We start from the raw sequence: 19,605 nt of genomic DNA, 5'->3' as shown, positions 1-19,605 counted from the left end.
GTAAAATTTAGAAAGAGTTGTTTTGAGAAGCGGCCCAAAGCCACAGAGACAGGGACAGCTGTTCCGCAGGCTGCCCCGTCTCATTGGCCCCAAGGTATGAGCCTTGGCCCCACAGCTCTAAGACTTCAGGGACTTCATCTCGGCACAGGCCTCCTAATTGCATCAAGAAAATGTGCCAATTAGAAGAACTTCGAGAGGATGAATACAGCCTCCAATGAACAGGATAATTAAAACTTCAGCAAAATAGCTCACTTGGGAACTAATTAGAAGTTTTTCTCAAAAACAAGTGCAGAATAAGTTTCTTAAATATTTTTTCTGCCTACAAATGTGATACATGTTCACTGTAGAAAATACAGGCAAGTTTGGAAAAGAAAACAAAAACCAACCATTATCTCACCACGAAAGACAACTACAATGAAAATGTTGGTGCATTTCAGGATGAAATGAGCTAAATCATGTTAAGTGCTTAGAACAGTGGGTAGAACATGGTAATCATTTGCTAAATACTATTGATTACTATTATTCTATTGCTAGTATGTTTAGGAAAATCTTTCCCCATGCAAAAATCTAAGTAAAGTTCATTGAAATTTTTTCAAAAAAAAAAAAAAAAGTCCTCTTTAAAGTGTTAAAAAACAGAAATGCCACTTTGAGGACTAAGGTGTCCCTGACCCAAGCCATGGTATTTTCAATCACCCCATTTGCATGCACAATGAATAAGGAAGACCAAAGAAGAATTGATGCATTTGAATTATGATGTTGGCAAAAAATATTGAATATAACATGGACTGCCAGAAGAATGAACAATTCCATCTTGAAAGAAGTACAGACAGAGAGCTCCTGAGAAGTTAGGATGGCGAGACTTCGTCTCGTGTACTTTGGATATCAGGAGGGATCAGTTCCTGGAGAAGGACGTCATGCTTGGTAAAATAGAGGGTCAGAGAAAAAAGAGGAAGATCCTCAGTGAGATGAATTGACACAGTGGCTGCAACAGTGGGCTCAAACATAGCAATGATTCTGAAGATGGTGCAGGATCAGATAGTGTTTCATTCTGTTGTACGTAGGGTCTCTATGAGTCAGAACCTACTTGACAGCACCTAGTAATGACAACATTTGTTAAAGACACTGTCTCTTCCCCATTTGATGGACTTTAACCCTTTGTGGAAGATCAGCTGTCCATGGATTGATAGATTTACGTTTGAGTTTTCAATTCTGTTCCATTGGTCTATGTGTCTGTCAGTGTAGCAGTACCAAGCTGTTTCGAATACCCTGGCTTTGTGGTACTCAGTCCAATTCTTCCACCTTACCTTGATGCTCAGCGTTCCAAAGATGTCATCTATAACTGATTCACTTGTTTTTCGTGGATCTTTGTTATAAGAGAGATGTTATGAGTCATCTGACTACTTCCCCATCTTGGACTGCCTCCTTCAAATTACACATATTCTTAGCCTCTAAAGGTTAAAATTTTAAATGTTCTTTTTCTCTTTCTCTGTTTGTCACTGAACAAAACTTTTTTCGCCAAATGTTTATCTTCTTTTCCTAGAAGTTTTACTTAATACGAAAATGTCCAAATAATGTATTTGAATCCTCTGCACTGCAAGTGTGTTAAATAATTCCAACTTTGCTTGAAGATATAGGGTTTCAACTCAGAATTATCCATAGACAGTCTAGTGATGATTTTAACATATTATGGTTTTATCTAACATGACTAGTTATTCCTGGAAAAGAAACAAAAATGTAAAAGTGTCCTGTTCTAAAAATAGATGCAGTAGCAGTGAGCACATTGATGGTGTACAGTACATCTGATTTCTGCTGAAATGTATTAAGAGGAAATGTAAGTCCTCTATGATTGTGAATCTCAAAACATGATTTTTAGAACACTTGTTCCTCAAGATATTAACACCTCAGAAAGGATCTGATTGTTGAATAAGCTTGGGATCTTTGTGTCAAACAATATGAAAAGAGTTTCTTTTCTGCACTATGTCTGCTCAGAACCAGGAATGTGCTAATGTCCCTGTGACTACCTAGAAGGGGGCCATGGGTATAATATTCCCAAAATACATGTGAGAAAATATTTCTCCACAGGGAACACATTAAGGAATTTCTATTTCAGAGAACATGCTTTGGGGAAAAAAACCTGTGTGTATTCCTAAACCACAATGCACAAGGTTATAATTTCCATTTTAATTTTATTTCACACCTTTACTCTGCTATGGTCATCATTGTATTCAAAGCTGAGTTTGCACAGGGATATTGGTAGGCTCTAACAGTCCCCTTCTGACTCCGTCAGTCATACAACTCTGCTCAACAATCATCAGGCCTGCTGGTCTGTGGAGGCTAAATGATGGATCCATATGTGGAACATCAATTATGAACATGGAGAAACTCTCAACCTAATTGAAAATCAACTAAAGGAACTTCCCTTTGGAAGTTTTCATTAAATTACTTATCTCAAATTCTGAGCCTTTGCAGATGCTGTATTACTTTTCAGATATTATCTTAAGGCTTTTGAACATAGATTAAAAAAAAAAAAAAAAAGCAGAGGCTGTCTTAAATATAACCACATGTGACTTTTTAAGTAACAATTACATCTCCAAAGAGATTTCAAAGAAGTTGTCAATAACATGTTCTGGAGTTTCAGAGACGACCACATAAAACATTGAGAAGATCCAGTGTAGTAATCAGGAAATACTAGACACTGGTGTACATGCTGCTGTGAAAGTGTATGAAACAATATCGATACTTGTCTATAATAAGTGCACCACATCTTGCAGACAATATAGTCATCCACTTGGGAAACATGCCCCAGTGAAGATTAGTTTGGGATAACCTATAAGCAAAATGGCTGTGTGGCATATGAAAAAATATGAAAAGACTTAAAAACAAAATAAATAGCATGCATCTGTTGACTGTTTGCTGTAGCTCACATGATCTCGTTGTGTTTGATGCCATTGCTTCACACATTAGTTAGGTAAACATGACTCTTGGAGGCCTGAAGACATCTCCAGAACCAGACATTGGGCATTAAAAAGCAAAGCTCACAGAATTACTAAAGTGACCACCTGAGGATCTGATTTTATTTTTGTTTCTTAACAGTTTCACTGGCTATTTCAACCAAAATATTTAATATCAGCCAAAAAAAACCGAAGGGCCAAAAAGCAAACCTGCTGTCCTTGAGTTGATTCTGCCTCATGGTGATCCCATGTGTTACAGAGTAGAACTGCTTCACAGGGTTTTCTTGCCTTAATCTTTATGGAAGCAGATTGCCAGGCCTTTCTTTTGTGGCTCCACTGGGTGGGTTTGAACCACCAAACCTGAGGTTCTTAGTTGAGAACAAACCATTTGCACTGCACAGAGACCTTAATCTCAACTGGTGGGTCTACATCCAGAAAGCAGTTCCAGGCAATGCTATGAAATGAACACCTTTGTATCCCCCAGGCCTGGTGTCTTAAGTTGGTTCCCAGAAGCATAGCCTGAGACAGATTCAGGTGCCTGGGGTATACTGGGGAAGGGCCCTCAGAAAGAGTAAGGGAGAGAGTAAAGTAGGACAAGGCAAGGAAAGGAGCTAAACAAGGGTGTAGGTAGTCTAAGATAAAGAATAAAGCAGGCTAAAGAGATGGATAGTAATGGGCTAGGGGGAGCAATTTCAGATTAAGAAGGTCTCACAAGGAGGTGACATATAAAAACAGACCAAAATGATGTGATTATCTAGAAGGACATTCCAGGCAGAGGGAACAGCATATGCAGAGGCCCTGAGACAAGAGCCTGCTTGGCATATTCAAGGAACAGCAAGGAGACCAATGGAGCTGAAACAGAATGAGCCACAGAAGAGTGGAGGGAAATGAGACAGGACAGACGTCCAGGGTCTAGATGTTTCAGGGCCTGATGCGCCATGGTGAGAGATGGGATTCATTCTGAGTCATTGGAGGACACACAATTGCCTGCATGGTCCTTGGTTTCTCCAAGTGCCAATCTTGTCATTTGTAAAATAAAAAGGACTGGACAGTCTCCCAAGTCATGCTAGCCTTAAAGTCCTATGATTCTAATATAAAGCAGCAGGTATCCCATGTCTTATTTCCTCTTCTGTCAAATGAGAATGGGCTGCTCTTTAGCCTGCTGGGAAGAATAATATGAACTGTGAACTCTTCATAGAAGCAGATCCCTCAACATTGTTTTATATAAGAAGTGGGAGTTATTTCTAAGGGGGCAGTGCCTTTTAGGAAGTGGGTTGGGGAGCTCAATTCCCAGGGACTGCTCGAATAGTGCCAAGCAAACCATTGGCATAGTTGTCTTTCTGCCTTTAAACTTAAGATTTGATTGGTTGCATAAATGGAGGTTCACACCCAATTGTTTGATTTTAAGGTTATGTGGCAGCAGAAAGATACGAAAAGACAGGGCATTCTGGGTTGTCATATCAGAATGTTTGGTCTTGAGGAAAGAACATAATTTATTTATTATTTGCCCTTAAGTAGCCTACGAGTAGTTAGTATGTTGGAGAAATGAGTGATTGGATCCCCATGAATTGTGCACTGGAGTAGGATTTAAGAGAAAAGAAACATAAAACAGCTCATAAAGCCCTCTCCTTTCAGTGCAATATTACAGCTAAGGGTGAAGATGAACTATATGAAGACTAGAAAGTATTTTTATAATATGATCTTTTCTTAATGAGACGTAAGTCGTATATGAAGTTTATCCTTTTAAAGTGTACAATTCAGTGATAGTATATTCACAAAATTGTGCAGCTATCACTGTTATCTAATTCCACAATATTTCCAGCACCTCAAAAAGAGATCCTGTGTCCATTAGCAACCTCTCCCCATTGCCCCCAACCCCCAATCCCTGGAAACTAATAGTCTACTTTCTGTCTCTATAGATTTGCTTTTTCTGGGCATTTTATATAAACTAAATCATATGATATGTGGTCTTTGTGTCTGGCTCCTTTCAATTAGCAAGATGTTCTCAAGGTACATCCATGTATCAGTACTTGGTTGTGTTTTATCGCTGAATAATATTCCATTGTATAGATATACCACATTTGTTAATCCAGTTATTGGTTGATAGACATTTTGATTGTCCCACCTTTTGGCTATTATGAATAATGATGCTATGAACTTTCATGTACAAGTATATGTGTGGACATATATTTTCAATTCTTTTCATGTGCTTACTGACTATTTGAATATCTTTGGGAAAATATTTATTCAAATCCTTTGCCCATTTTTAGTTGGGTTAATTGCCTTTTTATTAGTGAGTTGTAAGAGTTCTTTAGATATGTCTCTTGTCAAGTTTATGATTTAGAAATATTTTCTCCCATTTGTGGTTGTCTTTTCACTTTCTTGATAGTGTCCTTTGCAGCATAGAAGTTTATTTATTTATTTTTTAATTTTGATGAAGTTTAATTTATCTATTGTTTTTGCTTGGTCTTTTGGGCTTGTATTTAAGAAAACTAATCCAAGGTCATGAAGCTTTACACCTATATTTTCTTCTAAGAGTTTTATAGATTTAGCTCTTACATTTAAGGCTTTCATCCATTTCGAGTTAATTTTTGTACATATTTGGAAGTAGGGGTTCAAATTCATATAAATGAATCTCTAGTTGTCCCAGCATCACTTGTTGAAAAGACTATTTTTTCTTCCTACATTGAATGACCTTAACATTCCTGTCAAAAGTCAATTGACTATAAATATAATGGTTTATTTCTGGACTCTCAGTTCTATTCTATTGATCTATATGTCTATCTTTATGTCAGTACTGAATGATCTTGAATACTGTATATTTGTACTATATTTTTTGAAACTAGGAATTCTGAGACCTTCAACTTTTTTCTTCTTTTTCAAGATTATTTTGGCTGTTCTGGATCCTTTTCATTTGCATATGAATTTTAGTATCAGCTTTTCAATTTTTGCAAAAAAGGAAGCTGAATTTTGATAGAGATTGCATTGAATAAGTGGAGTACATTGGGGGATATATCTATTTTAACAATATTAAGCCTTCTAATCCATGATTATGGTATGTCTTTCCATTTACTTAGATCATCTTTAATTTCTCTCAACAATGTTTTATAGTTTTCAGTGTATGAGTCTTGCACTCCTTTATTAAGTTTATTCCCATGTATTTTATTCTTTTTTATGCTATAGTAAATGGAATCACTTTCCTAATTTCATTTTTCAGAGAGTTCACTGCAAGTGTATAGAAATATTATTGATTTTTGTATATTGATTTTATATCCTGCAAACTTGCTAAACTCATGTATTAGCTCTAATAGTATTTTTGTGTATTCCTTAAGATTTTCTATATACAAGATCATGCCATCTGCAAATAAAGATAGTTTATTTCTTCCTTTCCAATCCGATTGCCATTTATTTCCTTTTCTTGCCAAATTTCCCTGACCAGAACCTTCAGGATAATGTTGTACAGTAGAGGAGAGAGCAAGTGTACTTGTCTTGTTTCTTATCCTAGGGGAAAAGCTTTTAATCTTTCACAATTAAATATGATATTAACCAATTTTTTTTGTAGATGCCAGCATCATGATGAGGATGTTCCATTCTATTTTCAGTACACTGAGTGTTTTTATCATAAGACTATTGGAATTTTTGAAAGGCTCTTTTGGCATCTATTGAGTCAACTTTTTTTTTTTTTTTAACTTATTCTATTACTATGGTGTACTACATTGATTGATTTTCTTACTGAATCATCTTTACATTCTTAGGATAAATCCCACTTGGTCATTGTCTTAGGCTGGGTTCTCTAGAGAAGCAAAACCTGTAAAGTGTATATATGTAGATAGAGAGAGAGGAAGAGAGATTTATCTCAAGGAAATGGCTCACGTGGTTGTAGATGCTGGCAAGTCCCAAGTCCGTTGGTCAGGCATCAGGGTGGAGGATTCTCCTAACTCACATAGCTGCAGGGGCTGATGAATCCAAGATCAGCAGGTCAGATGGCAGGCCTCTGGCTCACAGGCTGTGGGGGCTGATGAATCCCAAGACTGGCATATAAGACAGCAGGCTGCTGGCTCATAGGCAGAGGAGGCTGAGGAATCCCAAGATTGGCAGGTAAGCTGTTAGCCCAAGTCCCAAGAACCAGAGGTCAGGTGATGATCAGCTGGATGCAGGATCCAGAGCAAGAGCCTTGCTGGAACATCCATTTATACATTGGAGACAGACTACACCCCTAAATAAACTCCTTTTCAGCTGATTAGCTGTTTATAGCAGATCTCATTATGGAGTTGAGTACATCATTACATAATTGCCAAATTACATCACTACATAACTGCCAAACTACATCATAACTGCCAAACCACTGAGAATCATGTCCCAGCCAAGTTGACACACAACCTTACCCATCACATTCATGGTGTATAATTCTTTTAATACATTGCTGTATTTGGTTTAATAGTCCTTTCTTGAAGATTATTACATCTATATTCATAAGGTATATTAGTGTGCAGTTTTCTTGTGATATCTTTGTCTGGATTTGGTATCAGGGTAAAACTGACTTCATAGAATGAGTTGCAAAGTATTCCCCCTTATTCTATTTTTTTGAAAGTTTGAGAAGGACTGTTATTAATTCTTTAAATATTTGGTAGAATGCACAGATGAAGCCATCTGGTCCTGAACTTTTCTCTGTGAAAATTTTTTTTTATTAGTAATTCAATCCCTTTACTTGTTATGGGTCCATTCAGATTTGTATTTCTCTTTGACTCAGTTTTGGTAGTTTTTGTCTTTCTAGGAATTTGTCTATTTCATCTATGCTATTTAATTTGTTGACATAAACTTGTTCATAGCGTTCCATTATGATCATTATTTTTTCAGTGATGTTGACAGTAATGCCCACTATTTCATTCCTAATTTAAGTAATTTGAGTCTTCTTTCTTTTTTTCTTGGTAAAGTTTAGATAAAGTTTTGCCAATTTTGTTGAGCTTTTCAAAGAATCAACTGTTGGTTTCATTGATTCTATTGTTATTCTATTCTCCATTTCATTTATTTCAGTTCTAGTCTTTATTTCCTTTCTTCTACTTGTTTTGAGTATTATTTATTCTACTTTGTCTATATTCTTAACATGGAAGATTAGGTTATTAATTTGAGATCTTTCTTCTTTTTAATGTGGGTGTTTATAGCTTACCAACATCCTATAAATTTTCATATGTTGTGGTTTTATTTTAACTCAAATTGTTTTTAAATTTCCCTTGTGATTTTTTCCTGACTTTTTTTAAAATTTGGTAGTGTGTTGGTTAATTTCCACATATTTGTGATTTTCCAAATTTTCTTCTCTTATTGATTTCTAATTTCATCCCATTGTTGTCAGAGAACATACATTGTATGATTTCAGTTCTTTTAAATTTATTAAGACTTGTTTTATGGCCTAACATTTGGTCAGTCTTGGAGAATGTTCCCTGTGCACTTAAGAAGAGTGTGTTATTCTGCTGTTGTTGGATGGAGTGTTCTATATATGTATATTAGATCTACTTGATTTATAGTGTTGTTCAAGACTTCTATTTCCCTGTTCATCTTCTCTTTAGTTACTCTATCTGTTATATAAAATGGGGCACTGAATTCTCAAAGCATTATTTTCGAATTATCTATTTCTTCAATTCTGTCAGTTTTTGCTTCATGTGTTTTGGGGCTCTATTGTTATGTATATGTATGTCTATAATTGATGGATTGACCCTTTTATAATAATAAATTGTCCTTCTTTGTCTCTATTAACAATATTTGTTCTTTAAATATATTTTATATGATATTTGTATAGCCGCTTCAGCTTTCTTTTAGTTACTGGTTACATGGTACATATTTTTTCATCATTTTACAACTTATTTGTATCTTTATAATGTGTGTCTCTTTTAGGTTGCATTTAAAGGATCATATTTTTATCCATTCTTCCAATTTCTGTTGTTTGGTTTTATTGTTTAATCCGTTCACATTTCAATATTACTATTGATATATTTGGATTTATGTCTACCATTTTATTTTTGTTTTCTATGTCTCATGACTTCTGTTTCTCTAGTCTTTCATTACTGCCATCTTTTGTGTTACATAATTTTTTTCCAGTGTAACATTTTTATTCCCTTGTCATTTATTTTACAATATTTTTCTGAGTAACTTTCTTAATGAGTACCCTGAGGATTACAATTAACATCTTAATTTGCAATAATCATGTTCAAATTAACACTAACTTAACTTCAATATTGTACAAAAATTTGCACTTACATAGTTCCATCCCTTCTTCTCTCCTTTGTTCTATTATTGTCATACAAATTATATCTTTACACATTATATGCCTGTCAACACACATTTATAACTATGGCTTTATGTATTTTCCCTTTAAAAAAAAAAAACAAGAAAAAAATGTTATAAACAGAAAATCCATTTATAGTGTCTTTATTCTTAGCTATATAGTTACCTTTTTTGGTGCTCTTCTTTATTTATGTGAATTTGAGTTACTGTCTAGTTTTTTTTTTTATATCATCTTCAAGGACTTTCTTTAGTATTTTTTGTAGGGCTAGTAACAAATTCAAGGAGCACTGGTGGTGCAGTGGTTAAGTGCTTGGCTGCTAACTGTAAGGTTGGCAGTTTGAATCCAGTTAGTGGCTCTGTGGGAGAAAGACCTGGTGATCTGCTCCCAAAAAGATTACAGTTCTACTCTGTCACATGAGATTGCTATGAATCAAAACTGGCGCAACGACATGTAACAACAACAACAATAACAAATTCGGTTTTGGTTTTCCCTTTTTATTAGAATATTTTACTGTATTTTTGGTGAAAGTTTACACAGTAAATTAAGTTCCTATTTAAAATTTCTATAAATATTGTTCAGTGACTTAGGTTACATTTTTCACAATGTGTCAGCATTATTATTATTTCCGTTCTGGTTGTCTATTTCCATGAAGCTAGCCTCCCTGCCCTTCTTACCTTTGATTTAGTGTAATTGTTGACAGTTTGGTCTCTTACAGATGATTTTTTTTTTTCAAGACAGCACAGTACTCACATGTGATATTGTTTATTTTATGTGCCAATCTGTTATTTAGCTGAAAGGTGACCTTAGGGTGTGGTTTCAGAACATAGTTTAAGGGGTATCTCAGGGTGGTAGTCACGGGGATTCCTCTAGTTTCTATTAGTCCAGTAAGTCTGGCCCCTTTTTAAGAATTTGTTTTGCTCTACATTCTTCTCCCATTCTATCCAAGACCATCTATTTTGTCCTTGGTCAGAATAGTAAGTAGTGGTAGCCAGGCATCATCTAGTTCTTCTGGTTTCATGATAGATGAGGCCTTGGTTTGTGTAGGCTATTAGTCTGTAGTCTAGTTTCTTCTTTGAGTCTTTGGTTTCCTTCTTCTTTTTTGCTCCAGACAAGTAGAGACCAATAACTCTATCTTAGATGGCCACTCGCAAGCTTTTAAGACCCTAGATGCTACTCACCAAACTTAGATGTAGAACATAAACTATGAACTATGTCATGCCAATTGACTGAGTTGTCCCACAAGACTATGGTCCTAAGCCTTCAAATCAAGTAGACCAATCCCACAAGGTGTTTGGTTATGTCTAGGAAGTATCCATTAACTGTACTTCCTATGTGCTATATTATATAAATGAACATATTTGTGGCACACACATACACGTATATACATATGCCCACAGATATGCCTATACTTGCACCCATATACACACACATATATCTTCCTATACACACATATGCATACATATCTACCTATATAACCACACACATATGTTTTGGTTATTATTGCTGTTGTTGCAAAATTTATGTATTACAGCATTTAACAAAAACATCCCTTACTCTTGTATACTTCTTAGTGTCATCATTTACCTTGCTCAGCTTGTGCACACTTCACCCATATTTGGTATCGCCTTTCCCATCTCCTTCATTTTTGAAAGATAGTTTTGGTGGATATAGAATTTTTTGTTGACAGTTTTTTTTTTTTTTTTTATTTCAGCACTTTGACTATGTTAATCTATTGTTTTGCCACCTCCATTGTTTCTGATGAGAAATCTGCTGTTAATTTCATTGAGGATTCCTTGTATATTATCAGAGATTCTCTCTTTGTCTTTGTTTTTTGAGAGTTTTACTGTTATGTGTCTAGGTATGGATCCCACTACTTGTCTGTCAGTTTGTCGTACTGTGGTGGTTTGTGGTACTGGAAGCTATGCCACCAGTATTTCAAATACCAGCAGGATCACCTGTGGTGGAAAGGTTTCAACAGAGATTTTAGATGAAGGCAAACTAGGAAGAAGGAGCTGGCAGTCTACTTCCAGAAAAGATTGGCCAGTAAAATCCTTACGAATAGCAGCAGAATGTTGCCTGATACAGTGCCAGAAGATGAGCCCCTCAGGTAGGAAGGCAGTCAAACTACAACTGGGAAGAGCTGCCTCCTCAAAGTAGAACTGACCTTAAAGATGGAGTAAAGCTTTTGGGACCTTCATTTTCTGATGTGGCATGACTCAAAATGACAAGAAACAGCTGTAAATACTCATTAATAATCAGAACATGTAATGTACAAAGTATGAAGCTAGGAAAATTGGAAGTCATCAAAAATGAAATGTAATGCATAAAGATCGATGTGTTAGGCATTAGTGAACTGAAATGTACTGGTATTGGCTATTTTGAATCAGACAATCATATGGTCTAGTATGCTGGGAATGACAAATTGAAGAGGAATAGTGTCACATTCATCATGAAAAAGAATATTTCCAGATTTATCCTGAAGTACAACTCCATCAGTGATAGGAAATATTCATACACCTATAAGGAAGACCAGTTAATACAACTATTATCCAAATTTACACACCAACCACTAATTCTAAAGATGAAGAAACTGAAGATTTTTACCAACTTCTGCAGTCTCAAACTGATCAAACATGCAATCAAAATATATTGGTAATTAATGGTGATTGGAATGTGAAAGTTGTAAACAAAGAAGAAGGCTCTGTAGTTAGAAAATATGGCCTTGGTGATAGAAATAATGATGGGGATTGCATCATAGAATTTTGCAAGGCCATGGACTTATTCATTGCAAATAACTTTTTTAAACAACATAAACAGCAACTATACACATGGATCTCACCAGATGGAATACACAGGAATCAAATAGACTACATCTGTGGAAAGAGATGATGGAGAAGCTCAATATCATCAGTCAGAACAAGGCCAGGGGCAAACTGTGGAAAAGACCAATTGATGGTCTTTTCCACAGTTTGCAAGTTCAAGCTGAAGAAAACTAAGACAAATCCATGGGAGCCAAAGTATGACCTGGAGTATATCCCACCTAACTTTAGAGACCATCTCAGGAAAAGATTTGACACACTAAACGCTAATGACTGAAGACCAGAAGAGTTGTGGGATGTTTTCAAGAATATCATATATGAAGAAAGCAACTCATTGCCATCAAGTCGATTCCAACTCATAGAGACCCTATAGGACAGAGTAGAACTACACCACAGAGTTTCCAAGGAGCGGCTGGTGGATTTGAACTGCTGATCTTTTGGTTAACAGCCATAGCTCTTAACCACTGCACCACCAGGGCTCCCAAGAAAACAAAATGTCATCAAAAAGACAGGAAACAAAGAAAAGATCAAAATAGATGTCAGAAGAGACTCTGAAACTTGCTCTTTAACATAGAGTAGCTAAAGTGAATGGAAGAAATAATGATGTAAAAGAGCTGAACCAAAGATCTCAAAAGGCAACTCGAGAAGACAAAGTAAAGTACTATAATGAAATGTGCAAAAATCTGGAGTTAGAAAACCTAAAGGGAAGAACATGCTCAGCATTTCTCAAGCTGAAAGAACTAAAAAAAAAAATTCAAGCCTCGAGTTGCAATATTGAAAGATTCTACAGGGAAAATGTTAAACGATGCAGGAAGTATCAAAAGAAGATGGAAGGAATACACAATCACTGTACCAAAAAAAACTGGTCGACATTCAGCCACTTCAGGAAGTAGCACGTGATTGAGATCTGATGGTACTGAAGGAAGAAGTTCAAGCTGCAATGAAGATATTGGTGAAAAACTAGTCTCCAAGAATTGATGGAATACCAACTGAGATGTTTCAACCAAAGAATGCAATGCCGGAAGCAGTCACCCATCTATACCAAGAAATTTGGAAGACAGTTACCTGGCCAAACAACTGGAACAGATGCATATGTGCGCTCATTCCAAAGAAGGGTGATCCAACAGAATGCAGAAACTATCGAACAATATCATTAACATCACACACAAGTAAAATTTTGCTGAAGATAATTCAAAAATGCTTGCAGCAGTACATTGACAGGGATCTGTCAGATTCAAGTTGGATACAGAAAAGGAAGTGGAATGAGCGATATCATTGCTGAAGTCAGATAGATCTTTGCTGAAAGCAGAGAATACCAGAAAGATGTTTACCTGTGTTTTATTGACTCTGCAAAGGCATTCGACTGTGTGGGTCATTGGAAATTATGGATAACATTGCGGAGACTGGGAATTCCTGAGCACTTAACTGTGCTCATGAGGAACCTGTACATAGACCAAACAGAACAAAGGTATACTGAGAGTTTTAAAATCAGGAAATGCATGTGACCGGGTTATATCCTGTCACCATACTTATTCAAACTGTATGCTGAGCAAATAATTTGAGAAGATGGACCATTTGAAGAAGAATGAGGCATTAGGATTGGAGGAAGACTCCTTAACAACCTGCGATATGCAGATGACACAACTTTGCTTGCTGAAACAAACAAAACTTGAAACACTTACTGATGAAGATCAAAGACTACAGCTTTCAGTATGGTTTACATATCAACATAAAGAAAACAAAAATCCTCACAACTGGATCAATTAGCAACATCATGATAGATGGAGAAAAGATTGACGTTGCCAAGGATTTCTTTTTACTTGGATCCACAATCAACACCATGGAAGCAGCAGTCAAGAAATCAAATGACATATTGCACAGGGCAAATCTGCTGTAAAAGACTGCTTTAAAGTGTTAAAAAACAAAGATGTCACTTTGAGGACTAAGGTGCGCCTGACCCAAGCCATAGTATTTTCGATCACCTCATATGCATGTGAAAGATGGACAAAGAATAAGGAAGACTAAAGGAAAATTGATGCCTTTTAATTATAGTGTTGGTCAGGCATATTGAATATACTATGCACTGCCAGAAGAATGAACAATTCTGTCTTGGAAGAAGTACAGGCAGAATACTCCTTGGAAACGAGGATGGCAAGACTTTGTCTCATGTACTTTGAATATCAGGAGGGACCAGTCCCTGGAGAAGGACATCATGCTTGGTAAGTAGAGGATCAGAGAAAAAGAGGAAGCTCTTCAATGAGATGGATTGACACAGTGGCTGCAACAATGGGCTCAAGCATAGCAATGAGTGTGAGAATGGTGCAGGACTGGGTAGTGTTTCATTCTGTTGTACACAGGGTTGTGTTGAGAAGGAACTGACTTGATGGCATCTAACAACACGTGTGGATCTCTTTTTATTCTGTTGAAGTTCATGAGCTTCCTGGAGTGTCAATCATGATTTTCATTATATTTTGGAGTTTTCAGCCATTATTTTTTCAAATACTCTTTCTGGCCCTTTCTTTCTCTCCTATCCTTCTAAACCAAACCAAACCCACTGCCATTGAGTTGATTCCAACTCATAGCGACCCCATAGCATTTCCAAGGCTGTAAATCTTTACAGAAGCAGAGTGCTACATTTTTCTCCTACAGAGCAGCTGATGGTTTCAAGCCACCAACCTTTCAGTTAGCAGTCAATTGCTTTAACCACTGCGCCCCCAGGGCTCCTTCGTATCTGTCTAGTACTCCCATTTTACATATGTTGGTATTCTTAATGGTGTACCACAGGTTTCTGAAGCTTTGTTCAATTTTCTTAACTCTTTTTCATTCTGTTTCTTCAACTGGACAATCTCAGTTGACCTATCTTCAAATTTTCTAATTCTTTCTTCTGCCAGCTGAAAACTATTGTTGACCCCCGCTAGTAAATTTTTCATTTCAGTTATTTTACTTTCAACTATAGAGTTTCTATTTGGTCTTTTTATAATTTCTATCTCTTTATTGACATTCTCTATTTTGTGAGACATTGTTCTCATACTTTCACTTAGTTCTTTTCACTTGGCTTCCTTTAGTTTTTGAGCATCTTTGAAATAGTTTATTTAAAATCTTTGTCAAGTAAGTCTTACCTTTGGACTATTTCTGTTGACTGCTTTTTCACCAGTGTGTGAGTCATACTTTTTTTCCTTTGCATATCTCACAATTTTTTTTTTTTGTTGAAAACAGAAAGTCAGATACCCCCTTCCCAGACTTTGTTCTTTTTATTTTGTTTCATTGTTGTTGTTTGTTTAATGATTTCCCTGAACAAATTTTGTAAAGTCTGCTGTCTTTGTTATGTGTGACCACTCAAGTCTCACCTTTGTTATGTTAGTGGTCAGTAGATGCTCAGTAACTTTCAAAGATATTTCTTTGAAATCCTAGAGTCATTAAGTTTCCCATCTTTGCTGAGGGGCTCTGTGTTGGTATATTGTGACATGCCTTCAATGCTCAGGCAGGTAGTTTACAACTATGGCTTAGCCTTCATGTCTTGCTTATGCAGAGCCTCAAGATCAGCCAGAAGTGAGAGCTTAGGGCCTTCTGAGGTCTTTCCTGGGCATGTCATGTTCCTAAGCATGCACACAACCTCACAGAATCCCAGGAATATGTAGGAGCATTTCAAAGTCCTCTATGAACATCTTATTTCTTACCTTTTCCTTTTAAGTGTTTTGCTCACCTTATTGCTTGCCCCAACTGTTCTCATTGCTTCAGGTAGCTGCTGTGTTTAAAAAAAAAAAAAAAGCCTCTTATGATTGTTTTCATCCACCCCCACCACCCCACCTCCTCAGAGAAAGGCTGTTTGCACTGGTGGGGCTCTGAGATAGGTCAAATGAAGATAAGACTAAGTGAGTTTTCCATGGAACTGCCATACAAGTCATGTAGTGACAATTTTCTCAGAATGGGGCTTTAGAGGAGCTTCAACCCCATTCTTCCAACTCCAGTGGCTGCTAATCTGCTGTTTTTCACCATGATTGTGGGGCTGTTGATTTTCAAGGCTACCATGAAGATGGAGAGAGGAAGATGGGAATAGAACAAGTTAAAAGAGTACAAAGCTTGCTGTTCTGACAGGTATTCAGCCATTTTTCTTGAATAAATCCTCCTGAGGTTGTAGCAAGCCTTTGGTTGTTTCCAGAGTTCTGAAAAAGTTGGTTTTGACAATTTTGCCAAGGTTCTTATTGTTTTTTGGAGCTTATACTGACATTCCCATTGATGTCACTCTATAGCATGTTCTTTTAAATGCCAAACAGTTACGTTTTAACAAAAGATTTTTCATTAGTGGGGAGAATATTTGCAGAGGTGGATAAAGCAGAAACAAACAGCCCATTTGTAGAGGTCACTCAGGATCAATGTGGCTTAGGGGAGAAGAAAGCACATTGCTAGTGTGCACACTCACCATGTAGAAATGCTGAATCACTTGGGGGAAGAAATGCACAAAATGCATTCAACTAAACTTGGAAGTTTGTCCGCTTGAAATAAATGGGAATAATTATAATTACTATTTTATAGGATAACTGAGAATTTAGAGGGCTAGTATAAAGAATGGATAGCTCACTTCGGGGCAAAAATGTTCAATAAATGTTAACTTTTGTTTTATGAAATGAAAAACTTCATAAATAATTCAATAAAAAGCAAAGAAACAAATAAATCTGTTGTCATTCAGTCAATTCCAACTCATAGCAACCCTATAGGACAGAGTAGAACTGCCCCATAGAGTTTCCAAGGAGCCCCTGATGGATTCGAACTGCTGACCTTTTGGTTAGCAGCTGTAGCTCTTTACCACTATGCCACCAGGGTTTCCAAACAATTCAATAGAAAAACAAAATAATAACAGAAATATTTCCTAATATTTGTGGTTGCGTGACTATGAATTGATGATTTAGGGTAAGGGGAGAAAGTTGTTCAATGTTGTTGTTGTTAGCTGCCATCAAGTCTGCCCACAGCACATGGCAACCTCATGCACCATAGAATGAAATCCTGCCTGGTCCTGCACCATTCCCATGATCAGTTACAGATCAGGTCATTGGATCCATAGGGTTTTCACTGGATGATTTTTGGAATTAATTGCCATGCGTTTCCTTCTAGTCCCTGTTAGTCTGGAAGCTCTGCTGAAACCTGTTCAGCATCATAGCCACACACAAGCCTCCACTGAAAGATGGGTAGTGGCAGTGCATGAGGTGCATTGGTTGGGAATCTAACCTGGTCTCCCACACAGAAGGCCTGAACCACCTATGCCCTATGCCCTCTGTGTAACTTAATAATCATAGGAAATATTTCTTTAATTTGCCTCTCGAGATGAGGTTGGTCGTCACTTCACTGAATAAGTGATTCTAGTCAGCATGAGATCCTGGTAGTGTTAGTGTTGAGACTTGCTTGCATAAACATTGTTTAAAGGCTGTTGATGTGCTTCCAATAGACAAATTAGATAAAACATATTTTTGAAACTGGTAAAAAGTGGTGGGAGAAAGACTATTTTGAGGAATTCCTGGTGGGGAGAATGGAGTTGATTAGCAGAGAAGGAACATTCAGAAATCGAGAGGATAGTCATCTTGATACAGTGAGGATTGAAGTACTGGAGTGGGTCAAGCTGGACAACAGCCCTGGTTCTGCCTTGAGCTTATCCTTTTGGTCTTGGGCTGGTTACTTAACCTCTAGTTGCCTAAATCTCCTCATTTATAACATGAGTGGTTATAGCACAATTAGCACCCTGAACTGATTTTATCAAGGTGGTAGAATGAGAGGTTATGTTGTTGGTGTTCTTTTTGCCCCAAAGTAATGTAAAGTGTTTTTTCTTTCATGAATTAAAAAAAAAAAAAAAAAAAAAGATTGTTTAAAGCATTTCTTATTCCTACATTTAATTTTGAGAAGCCACAAATAAATCTTTGTTAATTTAGCACTTAAGATGGAGGCATGGTGATTTATTTAAATGAAGAATTATTTGCTTACATAATTAAAATGCAAACTGGAGCACTCATGTTCTAATTGCCTTTTACAGAACATTTGGAGAAATTTTTTGATGAGTAATTTGCTTTTTGTTGACTTTTTAAACACTGTTTAATAAATCACGAAACAGTAGATGCTCAGTAACTTTTAAATGATGTAGTGTTAAATAAAATGTAGCGTTAAATAAAAAGTAAAACGTAACTTCATGCCTGCCTTTCCATTGTTACAGCCTTCAGAGGAAGCCCCATAACCAGTTTCATAGCATTTCAAGTTGCTTTCCCCTCCTAGGTATTACTTGAGCACGCACGCGCACTCACACACACACACACACACACAAAACACACACTACCCTCTACCCACACGGTACACCCAATGATTTTTTTTTTAATAAAAATGTAATTATACTATTATTAATGCTCTTCTCAAAGCCCAACAGTGGCTCTTCATCTTATTTAGAGTAAAAACCAGAGTGCTTACAATGACTTGCAAGGCTCTACACCCCATATGGCTTCATCTACTGTTATCCCTGGTTCACAAGTCTCTAGACATGATGGCCTCTGTGCTGTTCCTCAAACACTGGGCATGCTCTGCCTCAGGGCCTTTGCACTTGATATTCCCTTTGTCTGGAACACTCTTGCCCTACATATGCGTATAGTTCCCTCTCTTCTTTAAGTCTTTTCTCAAGTGCCACTTATCATTGAGGTCTTCCCTGCTCATTTCTTTTTTTAACAAGTAGCAATCCCACCTCAACTCCCAATTTCCCTATCTCCCTACTTTATTTTTCTCCATGACATTTAGTACCCTCTGGCAGACTTCTTATTGTTGGTTTCCCCAGCAAGAATGCCAACTTTGTAATGTCAGGGAGTTAGATCTTTTTTAATTCTTCTACTTATTTTTAGTACCTAGAATAGTTCCTGGTACACAATAATACATAATACATAGTTGAGAAATAAATGAACGACAGTCTTCTAAATTTTCACACTAACCTCTGAAGGTTGGTATATAAAAAAATGTTTTTAAACTATACATCATTATAGAAAGGTTAGTATTAGTTATATAGTATTTTGTTGTTGTTGTAGGTGCTGTTGAGTCAGCTCTGGCTTACAGGGACCTTATGTATAACAATGATTGCACCATTCTCAAAGTTTTTGCTATATTTGAGCTCATTGTTGCAGCCACTGTCAATCCATCTCATTGAGGGTCCCCCTCTTTGTCATTAACCCTCTACTTTACAAGCACAGTGTCTTTCTCCAGTGATTGGTCTCACCATCCTTGCTTCTAAGGAGCATTCTGGCTTGTACTTCCTCCAAGACAAATTTGTTCATTCTTCTGGCAGTCCATGATATTTTCAATATTGCTCACCAACACCACGATTCAAACACATCAATTCTTCTCCAGACTTGTTTTTTCGTTGTCCTGCTTTCACATGTATATGAGGAAATTCAAAAGACCATAGCTTGGATCAAGTGAACCTTAGTCATCAAAGTGATACATCTTCTCTTTTTAACACTTTAAAAAAGTCTTCTGCAGCAGATTTGCCCAATGCAATACATCATTTGATTTCTTGACTACTGCTTCCATGGACATG

Source organism: Trichechus manatus, unplaced genomic scaffold (genome assembly GCF_000243295.1).
Source record: "Trichechus manatus latirostris isolate Lorelei unplaced genomic scaffold, TriManLat1.0 scaffold00042, whole genome shotgun sequence".
Classification (NCBI taxonomy): domain Eukaryota; kingdom Metazoa; phylum Chordata; class Mammalia; order Sirenia; family Trichechidae; genus Trichechus; species Trichechus manatus.
This window is presented reverse-complemented; position numbering follows the sequence as displayed.